The 22617-nt window shown below is 36.6% G+C and overlaps 1 long non-coding RNA gene across 1 annotated transcript; it reads right to left on the bottom strand.

The window, feature by feature from the left end:
* Window positions 1-9437: 9437 nt before the first annotated feature.
* LOC126764021 (uncharacterized) lies at window positions 9438-12316 on the bottom strand. Its single transcript, XR_007667782.1, has 3 exons — window positions 9777-12316; window positions 9547-9700; window positions 9438-9482 (listed from the first exon to the last, which is right to left on the bottom strand). It is a non-coding gene; the product is annotated as an uncharacterized LOC126764021 (long non-coding RNA).
* Between the last annotated feature and the right edge of the window lie 10301 nt (window positions 12317-22617).

Here is a 22617-nt window from a genome sequence, read left to right as displayed (position 1 = left end):
AGCAGGAACAAGGAAACATCTTCCACTTTCTCTGCGAATGCCCTAGCACAGATCCGACACAAAACACTCGGAATCCACCAAGCACCAAACCTTGAATGGATTTCCACCAAAAGCATATCGGACATAAGTAGTTTCATCGAAACCTCAAAATGGTTTGAGAGAGAAGGTGAAACGTAATAGCAGATACAGGAGGTTTTACGAATAGTGTATCAAAATGGCACATCAAGTGCTACCTACCTACATACTTTCTAAAAGCAGAATAGCATTAAATATTCTGTTCGCGGCCTTTTCTCACTGCGAACATATATACCTATGTACAGACATATGTATGTATATGCTGCTCAGTAATACAAATTACATACTAACAAACACGTGAATTTGAGAAAATTACCTGCGGTCGGTTAATTCTCTTTTCGTGGCTTATTCGTACCGCGAACATATATACATACATACTATATATACGCATATACATATATATTATACTTACGGGCGCATACATACATATATACAAAATTTTCTGAAAAATTTACTAGAAGAAGTACCCAATCGACATTGGGTACAAATTATACAACAATAAAAATAATAAAAAAGAATTTTTATATAAAACACAAAATTAGTACATATGAATTAGTACATATGTAAGTGTATTGTCACGTATGTAGATACGCTAATTACTTCAAAGTCCACATTGGCATATGTTCCGCGATACCCCTTGGATTTTGGCTAACAAAACCAAGCAGGATTGCGTGTAAAATATATTCAAAGTCCACATTGGCATATTTCCCGCAATACCCCTTGATTTTTGATCAACAAAAACAAGCAGGATTGTGTAAAAAACAAAAGCGTAATACATATGTACACACATGCATATGTACAAAGTGCAGTGATCTCTAAGACGAGCGCTCATTAGCACATAATAAATAAAATATCCACCTATAGGTATACCCTATAGGACATTTGGACATAAAGTATATATAAAAGAAATATACACAGAAAAATAAACTACTTAAAATAATTTCCGGCCATTTAAAAAGAAAAAAAAAAATAATAATCATTAAATCAATTTTAAGTGATTACTTCATTTTAAAAACTCTTATTAACTTAAAAGAGTTCGCGATTATTATCAAATACGTTTTATCTTTATATCAATTTCGTTGATAACTCTTATTTGCTTAAAAGAGTTCTCGTCCAATTATATACATACATATATACGAAAATATTTTGAAATCTCGGTTTGTTAAAAAGCCATTGGTTTCATTGATTTTTTTTTTGAAACTCTTACATACAAAGAGTCTTCTATTCGACATTTTATCTGCAAGTCTAGTTTTCACTAAGACGTTTTGATTCATTCTATACATCTTTTAAATGAGCTCAGACTCAAAGGAATCGAAAACAACTCAGTTGCTAAAAGTTCCAAAGATGATTTCAGACGAAAAAAGTCCGTGTACACCGGCTGAAGCTACACGCTCAAAGCAAGGTGCTACAAAACTAAAGAGGGGTAAAGATATTTCTTATACAAAATTCATTGCTGAGAGTGACAGTTTGATACGATACTGCACTCGATTCTCATCTTCACCGATTCAAGACAATTCTGAATCGGTCTTAGAAATCAAAAAAGATAATTTAGACAATTTCTGGACACGTCTCCAAGCGGCATATGACGCAATCGTAGAATCTGACGACTCAGATCTACCGGAAAATTTTAAATCCTCGGCATACACCAAGTATGAACACTGCCTATACCAGTTCGAAGACACAAAGGCAATGATTTCTGATCAACTAAAGCTATTAAGAGCAATTGCACCTACTCCACAACCGAGAGTAGAGCTGCCACAAAGACAAGCCCAAGAGGCAAGTTCGGGCATTCACCTTAAAGTGCCAGTATGCGACACAAATATATTTCTTGGTGGTTATGAACAGTGGCCGTCCTTCCGGGACATGTTTACAGCTGTGTACATAAACCATCCCAAATTGTCACAAGCGCAGAAATTGTATCACCTCAGATACAAAACCAAAGGTCAGGCAGGCGTAATAGTCAAACAGTTCGCTCTCAATGACGAAAATTTCAATTTTGCTTGGGAAGCTCTTAAAGCACGTTACGAAAACGAGAGAATATTGGTCGACAAGCAAGTGACGATACTAATGAATTTACCAAAAATTCAGAAAGAAACCAGTGAAGAATTCATAAAGCTTCAATCCACGGTTTCAAATTGTTTGTCTGTTTTGTCAACACAGAATATTTCCACAGATAATTGGGACCCCATTCTGGTAAATATATGCACAGCTGCATTACCAGAAAAATCGTTACTTTTGTGGGAGCAATCGCTCTCATCGCGTAGGAAGTGCCCAACGTGGCAGCAAATGAAAGAATTTCTTACTACCCAATATGAAATCGCAGAAAGGGTAGATAAAAAACTAGTCAGAACGATAAACGTTCAAAACGACCTCAATAGAAGCGTCAATAGACCCCAAGCAAGTAGTCACAATAAATTAAATAGAGGTAGGTAGGTAGGAGTGCAGCCCTATCGGGCTCAATTAGCACTTGATGTGCCATTTTGATACACTATTCGTAGAACCTCCTGTATCTGCTATTACGTTTCACCTTCTCTCTCAAACCATTTTGAGGTTTCGATGAAACTACTTATGTCCGATATGCTTTTGGTGGAAATCCATTCAAGATTTGGTGCTTGGTGGATTCCGAGTGTTTTGTGTCGGATCTGTGCTAGAGCTGGGCATTCGCAGAGAAAGTGGAAGATTGTTTCCTTGTTCCCTGCTACTCCGCAGCCACGGCAGATGTCGTTGTAGGGCAATCCCATTTTGGACGCATGTTCCCCAAATGGCCAGTGCCCTGTTGTGGTAGCTGTTATTCTGTAAATACTTTTTCTTGACCTATTTAATAAATCATTTGTTCTTTTCCTGTCATATGTTGGCCATAATTGTTTAGTTATGACGCATTTTGTAATGTTTTTCCACCTGTTGTTTGCAATTTGCTGAAATTGTCTATTGATCTCTCCTTTTATCGATCCTAGCGGGCTTGGTATTAGCTCCGCCATGGATTCATTGAGGAAAGCTCCTGCCTTTGCCAACTCGTCTGCTTTTTCGTTACCGAAAATGTTCCTGTGGCCGGGAACCCAGATTAAGTTTAGCTGGAGCTTGTCTTTTATTGAGCTTAGTGCTCTCTTGCAGTTGTGAACTGTACTGGAATTTGTCATGGGTGAAGACAATGCCAGGAGGGCCGCCTGGCTGTCCGTAAATATAGTTGCTTTATGTATATTTCCGTGGTTTTCTAATAGAACCTCGCAGGCTTTTTCTATGCCTAGTACTTCTGCTTGGAAGATGCTAGCCGAGTTCGGTAGACGTATAGAGAGAGATATGCCTAGATCAGCGGAGAATACCACCGTGCCCACTCCGCAGTCCATTTTGGACCCGTCGGTATAGACTGAGTTGGTATCTTCCTCTACTATTGAACCTCTTCTCCATTCTCGTCTAGATGGTATCCTCATCTGGAAGTGTCTACTGAAATCGAGCTTTGGGAGAATGTAGTCTGATTTGTTAATAGTGAACTTGTTTAGAATTACACTATGTCCGTAGTTCAGCTGTTTCCAACCTCCCAATTCTTTTATTCTTATCGCCGCAATAGCTGCTGTTTTGTGAATAAAAATGTCCATTGGTAGTTGATGCAGGATCACATTGAGCGCATCAGTCGGACATGACCTGATTGCACCCGTAACACCCGCACATGCTGCTCTTTGTATTCCATTTAATTTTCTAATATTGTATTGTTTGTTTAGCGCTGGCCACCATACCAGAGCTCCATATGTAAGTATAGGTCTTATGACAGCGGTATACATCCACATGATTATACTTGGTTTAAGGCCCCAATTCTTGTTGACGATTTTCTTACAAGTATAGTAGGCCATGAATGCTTTGTTTATTCTTTTTTCTATATTTATTTTCCAGGACAATTTGGTGTCAATCTCCACCCCCAAGTATTTAGCTGTGGGGGATAGAGTGAGTGTTGTACCGTTTAGTACCGGAAGTTGAAACTGAGGTATTTTGGTTCTGCTAGTGAATAGCATCAGTTCGGTTTTGTTCGGGTTAACTCCTAGACCATTGTTTTTAGCCCATAGGTTTAACCTACGAAGTGCTCTTTCCATAATCTCGCTGACTGTTAAAGGAAACATGCCTGAGACCAACAACACTATATCGTCTGCATACGCTACTGCTTTCACTCCTCCACCGTTTAGTTGGAGTAGTATTTCGTTCAGCGCTGCAACCCATAGAAGCGGAGAGAGGACCCCCCCTTGAGGCGTTCCTCTACTCACATAGCTTGTTTGTGTTGCAGCGCCGTTTGAAGCTATAATTTTCCTATTCTCAAGCATCGATAGTATCCATCTGCACACAGTGTCGTCTATCCCACCATGTGCCAGAGAATTAATTATCGCATTTACTTCTATGTTGTTGAAGGCGCCCTCTATGTCTAGAAATGCAGCCATGGTGTATTGTTTGTGATGTAGTGATTTTTCAATTACACTTATCACCTCGTGAAGGGCGGTTTCGGTTGATCGGCCCTTCATGTACGCATGTTGGGACTTCGATAACTTCTCCGCCATTATTGTTCTTACGTGTAGATCTATTAGCCTTTCTAGTACCTTCAGCATAAAGGAGGTAAGGCTTATAGGTCTAAAATCCTTGGCATTCTCGTGTGTTCTTCTGCCTGGTTTTGGAAGGAACACAACTTTACTTCTTTTCCAACTTCTTGGGATGTAAGATAGTTGTATGCTTGCTTTGTATATATTTTCTAGCCTTAGAACCATTGGTTCTACCAGTTTTTGCAGCATTATGGGCATAATCCCGTCAGGACCTGCCGCTTTATATGGTGCAAAACTATTTATGGCGTATTTGATTTTACTTTTGTCTACTATTTGGCTTCGATAGTCAGCTGCGTTCAGCGGTGGTTCTAGTTGAACCCTCGTTGAAGGTATTTGCTGACTCCCGGGGAAGTGCGTTGTGATAAGTACCTCCAGAGACTCTTTTGCCGAGGAGGTCCAATCACTTCCCTCCGCCCTTATGTAGGCAGTATTAATATGATCTTTGGATAGCATTTTACTCAGCCTGGCGGCCTCTGTGCAACTTTCTATCGATGTACAGAAAGATCGCCATGAGTCCTTTTTAGCTTTCCTGACTGCTTTTTTGTATTCTTTCATACTGCCTTTTATGGCTGCCAGATTTTGGTTCTAAAACTCTCATTGAAAGCCTTCCTTAGTTGTGTTCTCAAATTCTTGAGTTCACTGTTCCACCAAGGAAGAGACTTTCTCTTTTTCAAAACTGTTAGCGGAGAAGATTTATTAAAAGTTGTGGTTAGGATTTTTTCCAACTTCTCTACTTCTAAATCTAATTCCTCAGGATTTCTGATGCTCTTATTGCCTCCCTTTTCAAGGCATTTTGTTGCTATACTGGTAAATTTTCCCCAAGCCGTTCTTCTAGGGTTCCGGTAAGTGAGAGGCGCACTGTACTGCTCGCGGATGCTGAAAAGTATCCAGGAGTGATCCGACATGGAAGGCTCATCGGATACCCTCCAGTTATCCACAACGAGACTGTCTGTGTCTGTTGATAGCGTGAGGTCAAGCACTTCCTCCCACCCCGGAAACCTATCCGAGCTTGGGAAAATAAAAGTTGGCTTATCGCCCTTGTTGCAAATACTTAGATTACTATTCAAAATATACTGCAAGAGTGACTCACCTCTGGTGTTTATACTGGAGCTACCCCATACGGTGTGCCTTGCGTTTGCATCACACCCTATTAGGACATCTTCCTTCCTGTTCTCCTCTACTAGTCTGGTGAGCGGGACCGGTGGTATGTCTTCGTCATGGGCCAAGTAGGCCGAGACCAAGAAGAAGGGCTTATCCTTCTGTTCCACCTTTACCACTGTGATATCTGCTGTGCTGTAATTAGGACAAAGAAATGCATTTATACTTTTATTGATAAGAATGCATGCCCTAGGTTTACCTCTGTTCCGTGTGTAAAACAGGTTATGGTTGCTGCTGTTTAGCCCTTTAATGGTATCTTCATTGACCCAGGGCTTCTGTACTAGGCTGATGTCGATGCCCCCCTCATTCACGAGGGTTGTCAGATTCGCTGTAGCACTCTTCGAGTGCTGCAGGTTTATCTGCACGCATCTTATGTTATTGGGCATCTCGGGTTTCTTCGATGCCCACATTCTTTAGCAACTGGCTGGCGTCGTCGACCTCTTCCGTGTCGTCTTCGTCAGCCGCTTTGTCGCCTTGGAATATTTTTAGTCTGGCTTTGCGGATTCCGAAGCTGATTTTGTAGTCAGTCTTCTTCAGAGCCTCAATGGACTCATCACAAATAGCCACTAGTATTGGCTTGCTTGCTTTATTCGGTTTTTCCTCCTTGATTAGCTGCCACTCATCTATACTAGGTATAGATTTGTTCTGCAGCTTAATGCACCGCAGGAGTTTTTCGCCTGGCTCCTCTAGAAGGGGTAACCAAATGCGAGCACGAGGTCTCTTCGGAATGTCCTTGGCGGGTATAAGCCTCAAATGGAGGCCTACAAAGGCGTTGCTAATTTTAGCCACACTACCCGTCAGGAAATCCAGCGAGGCCTGGTCCGCGCACTTGATGACCCTGTAGCCCCTGAGGGTCTCAGAAGAGTCAAACTCCGGGCGAGGACTCGCAGGATTGTCGAGTACATAGCTTAGCACCATACTCGACAATCTGACGTCGATCTCCACCCATCTCTCCTGCATTGTGCTCGGAGAGGAGGAATTTCCGTCTATGATGGCCACCTGCAGGCTATCTCTGGCAACATCGCAGAAATGCCTTGCCGTTGTTGTGCTGCTGTGTTCACCTTCGCTTCGCCTCGGTTTTTTGGGCTGAGTTCCGGGTGCTTCTGTGATGGAGCGATTTCTCTTCTGAGAAGTGCTCTCTCGCTTGCTCTCTTCTTGAGGTTGTGATTGCTTCCTTTTCAGGTAGCCTTCATATTCCTCTACGATAGATTTGAGGCGCTTTGTTTCGGCCTCATCAACTGGGGTACCGGCTGCCTGGTCTTTGGCTATCTTCCCTAGTATGAAAACTGCCCTCTGGTACCGGTTTTTCCTCAGCTGATTCTGGGATTTCTTGCGCTCCTTTCTGTTTTCTCCTTTAGCCGCCAGTGCACTTTGGTTGGTGCTCATGGCAGCCTTGGAGGTGGACGCTTCCACCCTTATATCAGGGGCTTTTACTGCTGTATCTACCGGTATACTTTGGTTGGTATGTCCGGTAGTACTCTTACTTGTCTCCTGGCTGGAGGCAAGTAGCTCTTCTTCTTCTTCGGATTCCGTAATAGCATTCCGATAGTTCATGTCCTGTATGTATGTATGTACGTATGTATACTAGTAATGAGCAAGTTATACTGTTGTTATATTATAGAAATATACATATGTGACATATATGTATGTATGTATGGTTTAATTTGCATATACATATGCTTTTGTTTCTTGCTGGTGATTGCCGTAGCTTCCTTTTAAGCAATCCTGCTTATACTTGATTAAGTATAAGGGGTCTTGCGGGAATTTCTGTAAGTAAATACTTGCAACAAAATTTTTGTTGTTATGGCTTTTGGGATAATTTTTGTGTTATAACACAACGGTAAGCATTAGCGGCAATCACTAATCCGCTATAACCAGTACCAAACTGTTTTGTTAGCGGTTTTCGGTTTTTCCCGGAAAATGAACCGAGTACCGAAAACAGTTTGGTAACGGTTTTCACTACGTTTTTAGACCGGAAATTTGGTCAGAACTCTAATTTTACTTTTTGCAAATTCAACCACACATATATGTATATAGTATAAAAATTGAAAGGAAACGATACACTCACTTTGTTTTCCGCCAGGGGCTTTTGGGGATGATATGAGTGTACTTATGTATGTATGTGCCTGATGTGTGGGGCTTGTGATTTGCTTATGTTTGTTCCTGTCCTTGGTTTTCTTCCTTCTCCGGTCCTTTTGTTGTTGGAATGGTTGTGGTGATGTAGCTTGAATTTTGTCGGACTTCTTCCTTCTGTTTATGGGTCACTTTACTATCCGCTGATTTACATTATGTGTATATATGTACATGTACATATATAGTAGGTGTAAATTATTACAATTTTTGTCTTTTCTCCACTCTGCTCTCTCACTTCAATTTCAATTTTTGTCACCACACTTTTTAGTTTTTATTTTCTGTTTCTTGTGTTATATTTCCACTTTACATATGTACATACACCCGCGGCCAAGCGTAACTTACCACTTGATATTTTTTCACTATTTTAAATTTTTTCGTTCTTTGGGTAACTTTTTTTATGGATTTAATAGAATACGGGGAATATATAGATGGCTCGAATATATTTGGTTAACTGTTGACTTTAATCTGGCCCATTTGTAAAATTAAATTGAGACAACTTTTTTTTATTTGCACACAAGTCTTCGATTTCATTATTACTAATTCTTGTAATAACTTAACAACATTTTTTGTTTCAATTGAAAATGGAATTACAACATATTCAAAAAGAATAACGGGAAATCTAATATGGCGTCGGTCCACCTCTAGCGGATATTACAGCTTCGATACGAGCAGGCATTGACCCAACAAGTTTCTCCAAAACACTGCTTGAAATTTCCTCCTCCCAAACACTTTCTAACATTTTTTTTAGTTCTGGTTTACTTTTACTTTTTTGACAGAACTTATTTTTTTTTTTAATATTTTATATTTGTGTACGTCAGAGATCACTTCGTTAAAACTTAACGGAAAAATTCCATTACCGCAACAAGTACCGTTACAATGAGTGATAGAACACGTTTTCGCTAGAAATTTCTTAATGGTAAGTTACGCTTGGCCGCGGGTGTATGTATATGTATGTGGTTTATGCGTATCCCACTAGCAAAAGGTAATAGGTAGTGTATGAGTTGGTAAGAGCCAAAGTGAGGGTCTTACTGCTGAATTCATTGCTGAATTTTAACACAGCGATGTCCTAGGAATTTCAGAACAGATCAACTCACATACCCAGGGATACAAATCGATCAGCTGTACGCATTACCAAGCTATATATCTGAAGACATGAATTAGTCAGTTGTAAGCATTACCGGCTCACATACCTGGGTATACGAATCTATCAGTTGTGCGAATTACCGGCTCACATACCTAAATATATGAATCGATCAGTTGTGCGCATTTCCTACTAAAACGAATCCAAAATAAATATCTTATAGTTTTATATTTTTTAATTCAATTAGAAATAATAAAGAAATCCATTTCAGAACAAATTACTATAATTAGGATTTTACATTTAAAAATAATTTCAATGTTACTTAAATTAATTGTTTTCATACTTTAATTTATTATATTTGTTTATCTTTTTGTTTTTTCAAAGAGCCCGCTTTGTGATATCGGTTTTTAGCTCCCGCTCATAATCGCCTTTAGTGAAACCTTCCACTTGCATTGCTTCTAAAAAAAATAAACAAAGTGTATCAAAACAAAGACTTATTAATTACGGGAAAGTGAAATTTACCATATATGGCATTATTTAGGCACTCAAACTTCTTGAATGCCACCTTGTCTTGCAGTCCATCATAATTTAACTGCACCATGACGCTATCGCTGAGAATTTTTTTCATTCCGTTTGTAACTCCAACTGATCCAATAATGTTTTTTATAATAGACACCTGAAACACCGATTTAGTTGCTGATAATGAATATATATACATACATATATGTATGTTGGTAAGACTTTAGACTTACGTATATATCTTTATTTTTGGAAACATCATCTTCAATTTCCGTGAGTTGCATTACGTCGCTACTAATGGTAATATTGATTCTAACCATCCAATTTTGTTATAAGTTCGTCTATTTTTTGCTTGATTTTATTTAGTTAATTTTGAGTATTTTCCGGAACTACAAATATACAAAAAACAATAGTGAATTAAATTACTTGTTTGGGCTGAGATTAACTTTTTTGGTTTCCGGGGTTGGAGTTTTTGGCTCGAAAAAGTGAAAAAATTTCGGTCAAAAAGTTAATTAAATTTGTTGAAAATTTATTTAATATTAACATACCTGGACTAATGTTTTCATCGCTTAATGTAGCATTGCATCTGAATACCGGAGTTGAAGTAAATAAGTTTTGTGACATCTTTGTGTATCGACTTTTACTTAAATTGAATGCAGTATAGGAATGAATAAATATTCGTTGGCATTAATTGGAAAGTAAAAAAGTTTGTAGTTAACCTGCTTTATATTAAACGTTTCTTCGTTTGCAGTGGGAGTTTTGTTCGCAGTAAAAATTCCTAAATCTGTTAGCGAATTCAAAGGTTTTTCGAAATATGCTTTACAATTTGTAAACCTTCTGCCTATAATGGAAACCTCATTTTCTTCATTCGAAAATCGAAAAATTTGGAAAGGACTATCATTAGCAAAACAAATATTGTCAGGTGGTTTGGCTTTTAGAGTGATACAATTAGAAACAAAAGATGTAATGTCACCAAATCTATTAATTTTTGAACCACTAAATTTATTTTTGCTAATATAATGTCACTTATTCTACGCAGCTTATTTTCCACTCCTAAATGCAAATATGTTCCAGGCGAAACACTTCTTATAATTGAATCCTGCCTAATAATCAGAGACTCTGCGCAAGTTGGGACATTTAAATGCCATTTATTTAAAAGTTTCAATAAACCATCAAAAGCCACACGAGTTACGTTATTTTTCACTGCCCATTGTTTTAAGTCAACTACCAAACTACTTTCATTCACATTTTCAGTTCTAGAATTTTCATTGTTAATTTCAACCACATTTTCATTATCATTGTCACATTCACTAAGATTATAATTATTGTCATTTGAATTATTTATATTTAGAATTTCATTTATTTCGGCATTAATTAATCTTCTTTGATGTACATACTTAAATAACTTTTAATACTTCACACCCGACCGCTTTCAACTGATACTTAAAATTTACTAAAAACCACAATCATTAAAATTGAAAGACAACAATTGTCGGCGTCGTGGCAGGACTAACGGTTACCAATTATTTTCAGAAAAGAACAACAACAAAAAAGCATCGGTTTTGTCACACAACCTATTTCCTATGAAATTTAGTACTGAAGCGCTCACATACCCAGAGAGCTGGGTCGATCAGTTGTGCGGATGACCAACTCATATGAATAAAATTCGCACATTTCTTGAAGATAACAACAACGATTTTAAAGCGAAATTTTTCTCGTTTCTTGCCCCGCAACCCATTACCAACTCGCTTACTTTTTTCAGTAGTGAATTATTTTGCTACTGGGATGTTATTTCCCACACTGCACTCTTGTCACCAGTTTGTATTCTTTTATGTTTTCAGTTGCACTTTTGCATATCCACATGAAATTTTATGTTTAATACATATATCCCAGTTTTCTCAACTGTACACCACCGTTGTTTTTTTTTTTTTTTTGTTTTTTGGTTCGTTGCCACCAACGGTTTTTTGCTTCACTTTGTCACACCAGTTTTCTCAACTGTACACCACCGTTTTTTTTTAATATTTTTTTTTTTTTTTTATATTTTTGCACCACCGTTTTTTTCACTTTTCACCATCACCAGCAAGCTTTTTGTATTTTTTTCCAATATTCACCAACTGTTTTTTTTTCGATTTTTTCAACAGCTTTCTCAACCGTATCACAAACGGTTTTTTTTCACACTTTTATTTTATTTAGTTAACGCGTCACCGTGACCGATATGTTATTTTGTGTTTTTGTTTTTTTTTTTCCAATTTTTTTTTTTTTTCACACTTTTAACGCGTCACCGTGACCGATATATCTATTATTTGTGTTACCAATAGTGCCGTCCGGTATGGCTCGAAGGACCATAAAAACTTACGCTGCCGGCCATATACTAGTGGGTATCAAACCCGCGAACTCACCCGTTGAATAGCGACGAAAGTGAAGTAGAGGATTCCGAATTCAAGCGACGAGATGGCAATCGATGCGTATATGCGCGCGGATCGTAATCAAAAGAGGCTGGTGCCTTGTCCGTCAGTCCCTTTTGTTCTTTTTTGTGCGGTGTCCTCATGTGTGTAAAATTCGTGATGTTGGTATTGTGTGCGTGTGATGTGGAATGTGAAATGAAGATGTGGTGTAAACTGATGATGTAGTGTAGAATGATGATGTGGTGAATGTAATGTGTGTGGTGTGGAAGTGTAATAGTGTGAGGGGGGTCTGAGACTCATTTAGCCACATATATAGATTTCGTGAAGATATATTGTCAAATGTGAAAGTTTTCCATACAAGAACTTGATTCCGATCGTTCAGTTTATATGGCAGCTATATGTTATGGTATTCCGATATCGGCAGTTCCGACAAATAAGCAGCTTCTTGAAGAGAAAATAACGTTTGCAAAATTTCAACACGATATCTTAAAAACTGAGGAACTAGTTCGTTTATATACAGACAGATGGACAGACGGACATGGCTAAATCGACTCAGCTAAACATACTGATCATATATATAATACTTTATAGGGTCTCCGACGCTTCCTTCTGGGTGTTACAAACTTCGTAACAAACTTAATATATCCTGTTCAGGGTATAAAAAGTTGGCAACATTCTTACCTATTTGATGCGTTTTAAACTAGTTGATATTAAAACGTATACTCCGAAGGAAAACTTTTCAAATCCCTTCTGCCATCGCTATGAAATCTCTAGAAAAGTAAATTTGCTTCTATTATTTACTGTTTCAACAGCTTAGGGCCGAATTCACAGTGATTAGGTAACCAATACCAACGGCTTAACCAACTACTTTTTATTAAAAAAGCTTAGTTAGCTATAAGTTAACCCCCCAATGTTGATTAACTACTAGTCAAGTAACAGCTGATGTTGTAAAAGTCTAACTGACAATTGCTTTCACTGATAATTTGTTGTTTGGAGGATGGAATCATTTCCATAGAGGTATGGCCTAAAATAGTTTATACTCCACATTATCGCAAGAAATTCTTTATCTATTGCGGAATAGTTTCTTTCGTGGTTATTCAAAGTTTTTGAGGCGTAACACACTGAGTGTCCCTCTTGTGATAATGCTGCACCAATCGCATAATTGGATGCATCTGTTGTTAAAGAAAATTGTTTTTCGAAATCTGGATAACGCAATATTGGATCATTCATTCATAGGCTATTCTAGCGTAGTCTTTTACGAATTTACGATTGTAAGCGGTGATTCCTAAAAACCTTTTGATTTGTCTGTCTGTTTTTGGAATTTGTAAATTTTCTACAACTTTAATTTTGTTAGTATTTAGCTTCATGCCTTCCTCCGTTAAAATGTGTCCTAAAAACTCTGTTTCTTTCTTCAAAAAATTGATGTGCTAAATATTAGAATGTCGTCTAAATACACTACACATGATATTGATATCATCGGCCTCAACATCCGCGCCGCTAGTTCTGCTTTCTCCAGACTGGACAAGGAAGCAAAGCAAATGGGTCTGGCAGTGAACGAGGGCAAGACGAAATATCTCCTGTCATCAAACAAACAGTCGTCGCACTCGCGACTTGGCTCTCACGTCACTGTTGACAGTCATAACTTTGAAGTTGTTGATAGATTCGTATATTTGGGAACCATCGGAAACACCACCAGCAATGTCAGCCTGGAAATCCAACGCAGGATAACTCTTGCCAACAGGTGCTACTTCGGACTGAGTAGGCAATTGAGAAGTAAAGTCCTCTCTCGCCGAACAAAAACCAAACTCTATAAGTCACTCATAATTCCCGTCCTGCTGTATGGTGCAGAGGCCTGGACGATGACAACAACTGATGAGTCGACGTTGCGAATTTTCGAGAGAATAGTTCTGCGAAAGATTTATGGTCCTTTGCGCGTTGGTCACGGTGAATATCGCATTCGATGGAACGATGAGCTGTACGAGATATACGACGACATCGACATAGTTCAGCGAATTAAAAGATGGCGGCTACGCTGGCTAGGTCATGTTGTCCGAATGGACGAAAACACTCCAGCTCTGAAAGTATTCGACAAATAAGGGAGTAAGTACCCGCCGGGGGAAGCAGAGGAAGATGAAGACCACCATTCCGTTGGAAGGACCAGGTGGAGAAGGGCCTGGCTACGCTTGGAATATCCAATTAGCGCCACGTAGCGAAAAGAAGAAACGACTGGCGCTGTTCTTAACTCGGCTATAATCGCGTAAGCGGTGTCTACGCCAATTAAGAAGAAGAGATTTAACTTTAATATAATAATTTAAAACTTACTCCCTTATTTGTTTGTTATTCGCAATATACATATTTGAATTCTGTAAATGCTCCAAATGATTTCTTTAATATTAAAATTTTTAATTATACACACAACATTCAATTCACAATGCTTGCCTTTTCTCCCTGTTAAGCTTTTGCGTTTTCTATATATAAAAGAAATTAATTATATATATATATATATATATATACATATAATAGAAATTAATTAGAAATTATCAAGTAACAAACTTACATATTTAAAATCCAAAATAAACTGCGCTTTTCGTTTTTTTGGGTATTCGTCTTTCCTATTCTAGCAAGTTAACATTACAATAGGGGTAATCAGACCAGCTTTGTTATTTCGTTAGTCGTTAATTTTTTACGTGGGTTTTGTTTTTGTAAAAATAACAGATTATCGTTTTACCGATTAACGAAGTACCAGACTGGCAAGCATGATAGTTTTTTCGTTACTTGGTAACATCACTCAGCTGTTTTGTTTGCATTGTTGCCTCGAAAATTAACTTAATTCATTGCGAAAAAATACATTCGCTGTCTCCTATAAATTATTTTTTGACAAATTTTTCAAAAGTAAGTATTTAATATAATTGAATCAGCTCTTTTGAAACAAAATTTACACCCACTACTGATGTACAGAAAAAGTAGTATGTTCACAGTTAAGTGTATTAACGAAATATCAACTACCGAACTACCAGATTAATATGTTCGGTCTGAATACCCCTAATATGTTTAGAATGTCGATAGTTTTCCTCTATCTTACTTACGTATTCTCCCATTCAATTGAAAATTCCAGAAAATGCAACAGTGCTAGTGAACAGCTGAAAATGTTTCAATATTACCTCCGTCTTGCATGGTTGTATTATATCATATAGTGTTGGAAAGATAAGATTTTAAGGTTTATTTAACCAAAAAATTAAATTAGGGGACGTTGAAAAAAGTTACAGCTGTTCAAAAATGAGTGAAAATAATTAAGAAATTCGCTACATTTTGAAAATTTTGTATAAAAACGTTAAGAGTGCTACGCAAGCCACCAAAGAAATTTGTGAATACGAAAAAAAACTTTTTCGACTACCCAATAATACCCCTATACAGTCATTTCTCGAATGCAAAAGTATGCCGTTATTGGATTGGCCAGCTATAATTCCGGACCTGAATCTAATTGAGGATCTTTGGGGCATTATTTCCTCAAAAGTTTATGAATGTGGACGACAATTTGATCACTTAAAATAATTAAAAGAAGCCGTTGTTTTTACCAATCCTTCTTTTGCACAAATATCAACTTTCGTTGAACAACATTTTCAAATTTAATTTGTACTAGTCAAACCTGCGGCTCCGTTGGCTCCTTCTTGTCAAGGATATCATTTATTGTGATAGCAATATAATGAAATAGTTAAATTGGAAATCTACATATTTTATTGACTTCGTAAATCACTTAAGGCAGGGGTGGGCATATTAGCCCTCAGTGGCATTTTGCCCGTTCGGGCACGAATGCACATTTTGAGGGCTAGATGAGGGGATCATCGCGGGCAAACATGAAGAGGGAAGTGAGAGCAACGTATTTTACCACTCCATATTTACAAATGAGACTAACGTATTTTACCACACCATGTTTACAAATGAGAGAGCGCGCATATATGGGAAGTTTAACTGTGGGTAATAACTGTAAAATTGCCTAACAATTTTAAGTTTCTTTGTAATTACTATAAATTTATAAAATGTAAGACACATAACAAAAAGTATAATAAATATTTTATTTTAGTAATAATTTTTTTTAATATGTCTTTATAACAGAATTTAATTTAGTTTATTTCAAATAATAAATTCTATCCTTGGTTTAATCTCATTTGCTGTAGCTAAATGCGTAGCGTTGTACCAAAATTTAAATCAGATAACCTACTTCTTATTTTATGTTTGTTTAATTTCATTATTGAAAAAAATTATTCACAGTGTGATAGTGTAAGTACTTCCAAACATTGATATAATTTTCGAATCAAAAAGTTTCAAACCAGGTTATTTCTTTAACCTTCCTAATAAAAAGTAATTTTAATAGTAACTTCAGTTTATGAACCACTGTTTCTTCAAACACATATGCCCAAATGAATCTTATGAGAATTTCCAACGATTTGGGGCAGAGATAAAGAGATGTTTAACTGCTCTCTCACTGGAAGTGAGAGAACAATTGCTAAAATTCAAAACCACCTAAACTTTGACAGTTGATCGAGTTCAGGAGGTTTTGACGTTTAGCAATTGGAAAAGAGGGACGACCAGATTAAAATCCCGCCAAATTATTATTCGAATGGAGACATTTTTCATTTTTTTGTCTCCATTTGTAACGGCCATTAGTTCGAAGAATAGCGAAACAGCACGCAGATTGAAAGCTGTAAGTATGTTTTAATTTTTATTAAATAAATTTGCATTTATTTAATACTTTTTTATTTTATTTTACAGATAAAATGCCGAAAATAACCAGCAGTTGTAGAAAATGTATTGTTGGCTGCAACGAGGGAGGAAGAACATTTAGATTTCCAAACAGTGGAACGGATCTCGAACGGTGAGTGAAAAACATTAAATAGTGCATAAAGTGTTTGTGAATTTGTTAAAAATTTCGATGAAATTAGTGTTTCGATTGTGCAATGAAAATAGTAATTTCGGATTGGATTGAATTTCCGTGTGTTTTTAAGTGTTATGTGCTGAACAAGTAGAGCGCGACAGACTGCAAGCGAGATCTGTCAAATATTAAAATACACACGTTCTTATGGACACAGTTATGTAGTCGTGCAGCTGCCTCAATAACTGTGTCTACGTGTTCAGAGCGTATCTGTCAATTTATTGCCATTGCCGTTAATTAATTAAATAAATTATTTTGAAGTAACGATTTGTCATTGAATATTTAAGATAGTTCTAAAAAAATTGTACTTTTAAATATTCATTAAATAAGCACTTTTTGCAGTATTATTATTATTATTATACATATTTTATGATTTTATATAACATTTCGTATTTTATTTTGTTTATTTTAATAGGCGTAAATGTTGGGTCAAACGTTTAGGTGTTTTTGAAGATCAAAATGAAAAAACACCTAAACACATTTTTGCGTGTGAGCGGCATTTTTCTGAAGAAATGCGTAACGCAAAAAAATTGCGTTCGAGAGCCGTTCCGGATATAAATTTAATTATTGAGCCAATGTTTAACGCCCCAAATTCTTTTTTTGATAAACCTATTGAAACGGGCGTTGAAGATTTTTTTCCCCAAATGGAAGGATTTGCCTCAAATGCAAACGGTGCATCGAGGCAGCTGCTTCCGCTTTTAGAAAGCGAAGACCGCGATAATATTTTAGAGCCTCTTCCACTTCTTGAAGAGGAACTACGAAATAGTAATGAAAAAGCCGCGCAAACAGGTAGGGGTCTGACAGCAGGGACAGATAGAAAAAAAAATTGAGGGAAAAGAATAGAATTTTAAAAATAAAATTAGATGAAAAGGAACAGGAGAATAGGAGTTTAAAAGCTCAGTTGGTCCAAATGGCTACTGAATTAGAAAGATGTAGGGAAATGTTAAGAAGTAGTTCATTTAGGGAAAAGTCAGATCCTCTTGAGATAGTTTGCAGCAAAGTTCCTCCTCAGTTAGGTGCTTGTATTAGGAGTAGTTTTCTTAATAGTAATCGCCAAAGTCAAGGTCGGCGATATGATAGTTTTCTTAAAACTTTTGCTTTGGGTGTATTTTTTTTTTGTCGCCAATCGCTTACCGCTACCTAAAGCACCAACTCAGTTTTCCCTCGGAAATTACGTTACATAATTTTGTCGCAGATTGGCCTCGTTTCCCAGGTTGCACCCAAAGCAGCATAAAGTCTTTACACATTAGGAGTAAGGGATTTTCTTTCGAACAAAAGTTCATATCAATTTCTTGTGATGAAATGTCACTGAAATGTCATTTGCAGTATGATGGGAAATTTGATAGGGTGATAGGTCTTGAAGATTATGGCGATGAAAATCGCACATCTAGAATAGCCACAACTGCAATGACTATAATGGTGCAAGGTATAGGTGGGGAACCTTGGTCCCACCCGTTAGCTTATTTCTTTATTAGAGGCTCATGTAAAGGGGATGTCCTCAAGAAATATATTTTTGAAGCCATTACCCAACTTCAAAATATAGGGCTAGTTCCTTGCCATTTTGTTTGTGACCAGGGTACCAATTTTCAAAATTTAGCCAATTTGTTAGGTGTTTCAATGTCACGGCCTTTTTTCAACGTTAATGGTAAGGAAACGATTTTTTTTTACGATAGCCCCCATTTATTAAAATGTAGTCGAAACTGTTTACAAAATATGAAAAATAAAGTTGATTATAAAAATAGTCGCGTATTTTGGTCAGATATAGTCCATTTTTATAAACAGGACTCTAAGTCGAGTTATCGGTGTGCGCATAAATTAACCGATGCTCATATTTACCCCAATACCTTTCAAAAAATGAAAGTTAAATTCGCGTCTCAAGTGTTAAGTAATACGGTCGCTTCAGGTATGCTTTCTCTTTACAGCTCGGGAGCCTTAAGCTCAAATAGTATGAGCTTTATTAATACCGCTGATTTCGTTTCTTTTTTCAATAAATTATTTGATATTTTTAATAGTAGTTTCACTGAAGCTATTGTACCCACTAAAAAAGTTTTTATAAGTTCCCCAGAGCAAAATCAGTTTTTAGATGAGGCAGAAAAAGTTTTAAAAACAATTCGGGTCGTAGATGAGTTAGGAAACAACACAACAAATAATTTCAATTTTATTAAGGGGTGGTTAATTAATATTAATAGTTTAAGACGATTGTGGCGATTGCTGTCACACTCATGATTTCCTTACCTAAAGACAAGACGACTATGTCAGGACAGCTTAGAGCATTTTGGTCAGATTAGAAGGGGAGGTACTAGAGTTACACCTTTCATGTTCTCTAGTTTATTTAGGAAGTCGTGGGGTTTACGTTACGTAAATATCGTAACAAAAGGTAACTGTGAGCTGCCTTTAGAACCCGAAGCCACAGTTATTTCAGAACATAGCCATAATGTTCTTCTTAATGTGTGCAATGATTCCATTTTAAGTGACCTTTCTTGGCAAGATTTCCAGGGTTTACCACGGCCCGAACACTCCATTGTTAGATCCATTACTCTAGATAGTAGTTTAGAAATTAACTTTTTAAAGGAAAATGCTTTTAATTATTTTTGCGGCTACCTTTATTTGAAAATTTTTAAAACGCACACATGCCTCCTGCCATTACCTTATTTAGGAGATGAAATTCCTTCTGATGAATTCATCTTCATACACCAAAACCAGATCGATGAATGCAACTAAGTGAAGCAATTTTTTGCATTTATTAATAATTTAGAAATAAAATTTGTTGAGGAATTTGACAGAAATTGTCATAAAATAGGATTAGGAGAAATCCTTTTTACTAAATAAAAGATATTAAGCCCTTCTTGTGTTGTGAAGACTGTGACCCAAAGGTAGTTATTGCTCTATTTATTAGAATTAGAATTTATTTTGTGACAAAATTTTTAAATAAAGATTTATCGTTACCCAATTTTAAGAATAAAATTTTGTGTGTTTCACATTTGTAGTTTTTATATTTCTTTCTTAGAAAGTTTTTAATTACAAATTAGAATTTGGAGCTCAAATATTGACATTTGTATATACGTTTATTTTTATAGTTTTAAGTATTATATTAAGATACTGTGATATGAAGTGATATTTTTTTTGTTATTTTTTTATACTATTATATATGAATTGTTCGTTTTGTTTTTTTTTTTCATTTTTTTATGTAAATAAATTTTTAATGGGTGATATAGGCCTACTGGGGAACCGAGCACCCAAAAATAACTTTGGTAACGCGCCCTTTTGCATACCTCATAGGTGGTGTGGAAAATGTGAATTGGGTGTTTTATTTAAAATGCCCAAAAAACAGCTTTTTTCTTATCTGGCTACAATGGAAAATGTTAAAAAAAAACGCTAATTGAGGCGCTCTCACACTGGAATAGGTTTAACATCCCCTTATTCCTCATTTGGGTTGCCAATCTCGATAAACTGTAGTAATTATAAAATATGTCTTCAATATGTTCGAAATTTTATTAAACTAACTCAAAATCAGAGTCGAATGCTATTATTTAAAAATATATAAACTATTTTTAATAGTTTGATTTCAGTTTTAATATTTTATATTATGAAAAATTATAATTGAAAAGTTAGATGTGTATAAAACTACATATGCGTATTGAGTAATGGCAATATTGTTCGAATGAAAACGAGAACAAAACGCTTGCCGCTCGTAGCGAAGGGAGAAGCGTATTCTATATTTCTGCCATTAGCGTTTGTATCCTATTTGTGTGCTTAGCCACTCTCAATCCATAATGCCATACCGCGCAAATATATTTTTATTTGATGATATTTTATATTTTTGAAAATATGTGTTTTCTTTCTGTAGCGCGTATTATTATTTTAATACATTTCCAGAGGCAACTTATATTTTTAACATTTAACAAAACAATAATAGAAAAGAACCCCAATTCTTTGAATATTTTGATAAAACAACCAAACTGAAAATATCACAAATTATATATTTATATAAGCATTTTCATTAAATGGAATTGCATTATGTTTAAACAAAATATTTGTTAACGCCGCCCCGCCCAATTTCTTTTGCCACGTCTGTATCAGCAGAGTAATCTTTTCTTTTCTTTCTTTTCGGAGTTTTAATTAGCGCGCAACTAAACTCTAACTAAAAAAAGTTGCGCGCGCTCTCTCCTTTTGCGACCGTACAGCTATACAGACGTGGTAAGTGTTTGTCCAATTATATTATATTTAAATACATATATTATATGAAACTTTTTGGTTTTTATTTAACTTTGTGGAATCATTTGCGCCGACCGTTTCTCCACGGCCAACCACATCTTTGGAACGAACGAGCACCGTGCTCCACCACCCGAATTATCATTGGTCCTTCGAGCCGGATAACAGGTAACAAGTCGATTTTTTATTAAAGTGAAAGTGCATAATTTGCCCAATTTAGCAACACGCAAGTTACAGCCAAACATATTTTGGATTTGTGCTCTGCAAGCTAAAAGGCAATAGATTGGTTAATTTGTGCATCATTTATGTACAAAACCAATTGTGCTGTGTGAAGTGGAGACCAAAACTTATTTTTGGCACTCTACCCACAAAATCAAAGCACAAGATTGCAGGTAGTATTGTACTTCATTTAAGTACAACAACAAATACACCTGGCAAATGCACTATTTCACTTTACAAAAAAAACCACACTCTGTTATTCGAGAAAAGTTATAAATTTCTTGGACGCACAAACCTCATCTGGAGCGTCAACCAACTCTCTCGCTTTTTTTGTGTTTTCTTGTGGTTAATTTGAGTCTAGTCGCTCAACTCTGCCTTTCCATATATTGCTCGAATAGCAATAAAGGCAAGCAGCAATAACGCAGCCGCAGTTTCGCGAGTGAACAAAAAAAAAACAAAAATTAAAACAAGTGAAGTGAGCGACATCAAAATTGGAGCAAGTGAAGTGAGCAAGAAAGCCAAGCAGCAAAGGCAAAGACGCACAGGCAAAGTAGCACTAGCAAAACTGCAAAGGCAGAGCAGCTAAGGCTAAGCAACAAAGGGAGAGCAGCACCGGCAAAGCAGCACAAGCGAAGCAGCACAGGCAAGCAGCAAAGGCAAAGCAGCGCAGCAGCCATCCCAGAAGGACAGCAACAAACAAATAGTGTAGTGTTAAATTAAATAACCCAGTGAACAAAAGTGAAAGTGAAGTGCTTGTGAATTTTTATCTGTATTTTTATTTGGATTTTAATAAAGCAATTAAGCACAAAGCAATTTTGTTTGTGTACATATTCGAAGACTAGGCGTGCTAGTGCATTGGGCCGATTACCCAGCAAGCACATTCAAATTAAATTTTGGAAAAATATTTTGAGGAAATACTTCACTAAATTTGCAAGTGCAAGTACAAGTGCATTGGGCCGATTACCCAGCAAGCACATTCTAATTAAATTCGAAAAAATACTTTGCGAAAATAGTTTTAAATTTATTAATATTTTTTGTGCCTTCGAATATTCACGCTTCACTAAGAAACAACGCACTACTAATTTGTAGTTTGTCCGTGATTGGTTCTATAACTTTTGAACTTTTGCAACATATTTGCAAATATTTTTTAAATTTTAATTTCAAGTTTTAGATCCGATTTTGTGCAACATTTTTGCAGTTCCGGTTCAATTTTTGAACACAATGGAAGCCATCAGAGCATTTAACACAGCTGCAGACGCTCTACTGGAGTTTGAGGAGTCTTTTACTCCAACAGCAAACAACCAAAGT

The sequence above is a fragment of the Bactrocera neohumeralis genome, unplaced genomic scaffold (assembly GCF_024586455.1).
Source record: "Bactrocera neohumeralis isolate Rockhampton unplaced genomic scaffold, APGP_CSIRO_Bneo_wtdbg2-racon-allhic-juicebox.fasta_v2 cluster09, whole genome shotgun sequence".
Classification (NCBI taxonomy): domain Eukaryota; kingdom Metazoa; phylum Arthropoda; class Insecta; order Diptera; family Tephritidae; genus Bactrocera; species Bactrocera neohumeralis.
Note: the sequence above shows the minus strand (reverse complement) of the source record. Positions and strands in the feature narration are given on the sequence as shown.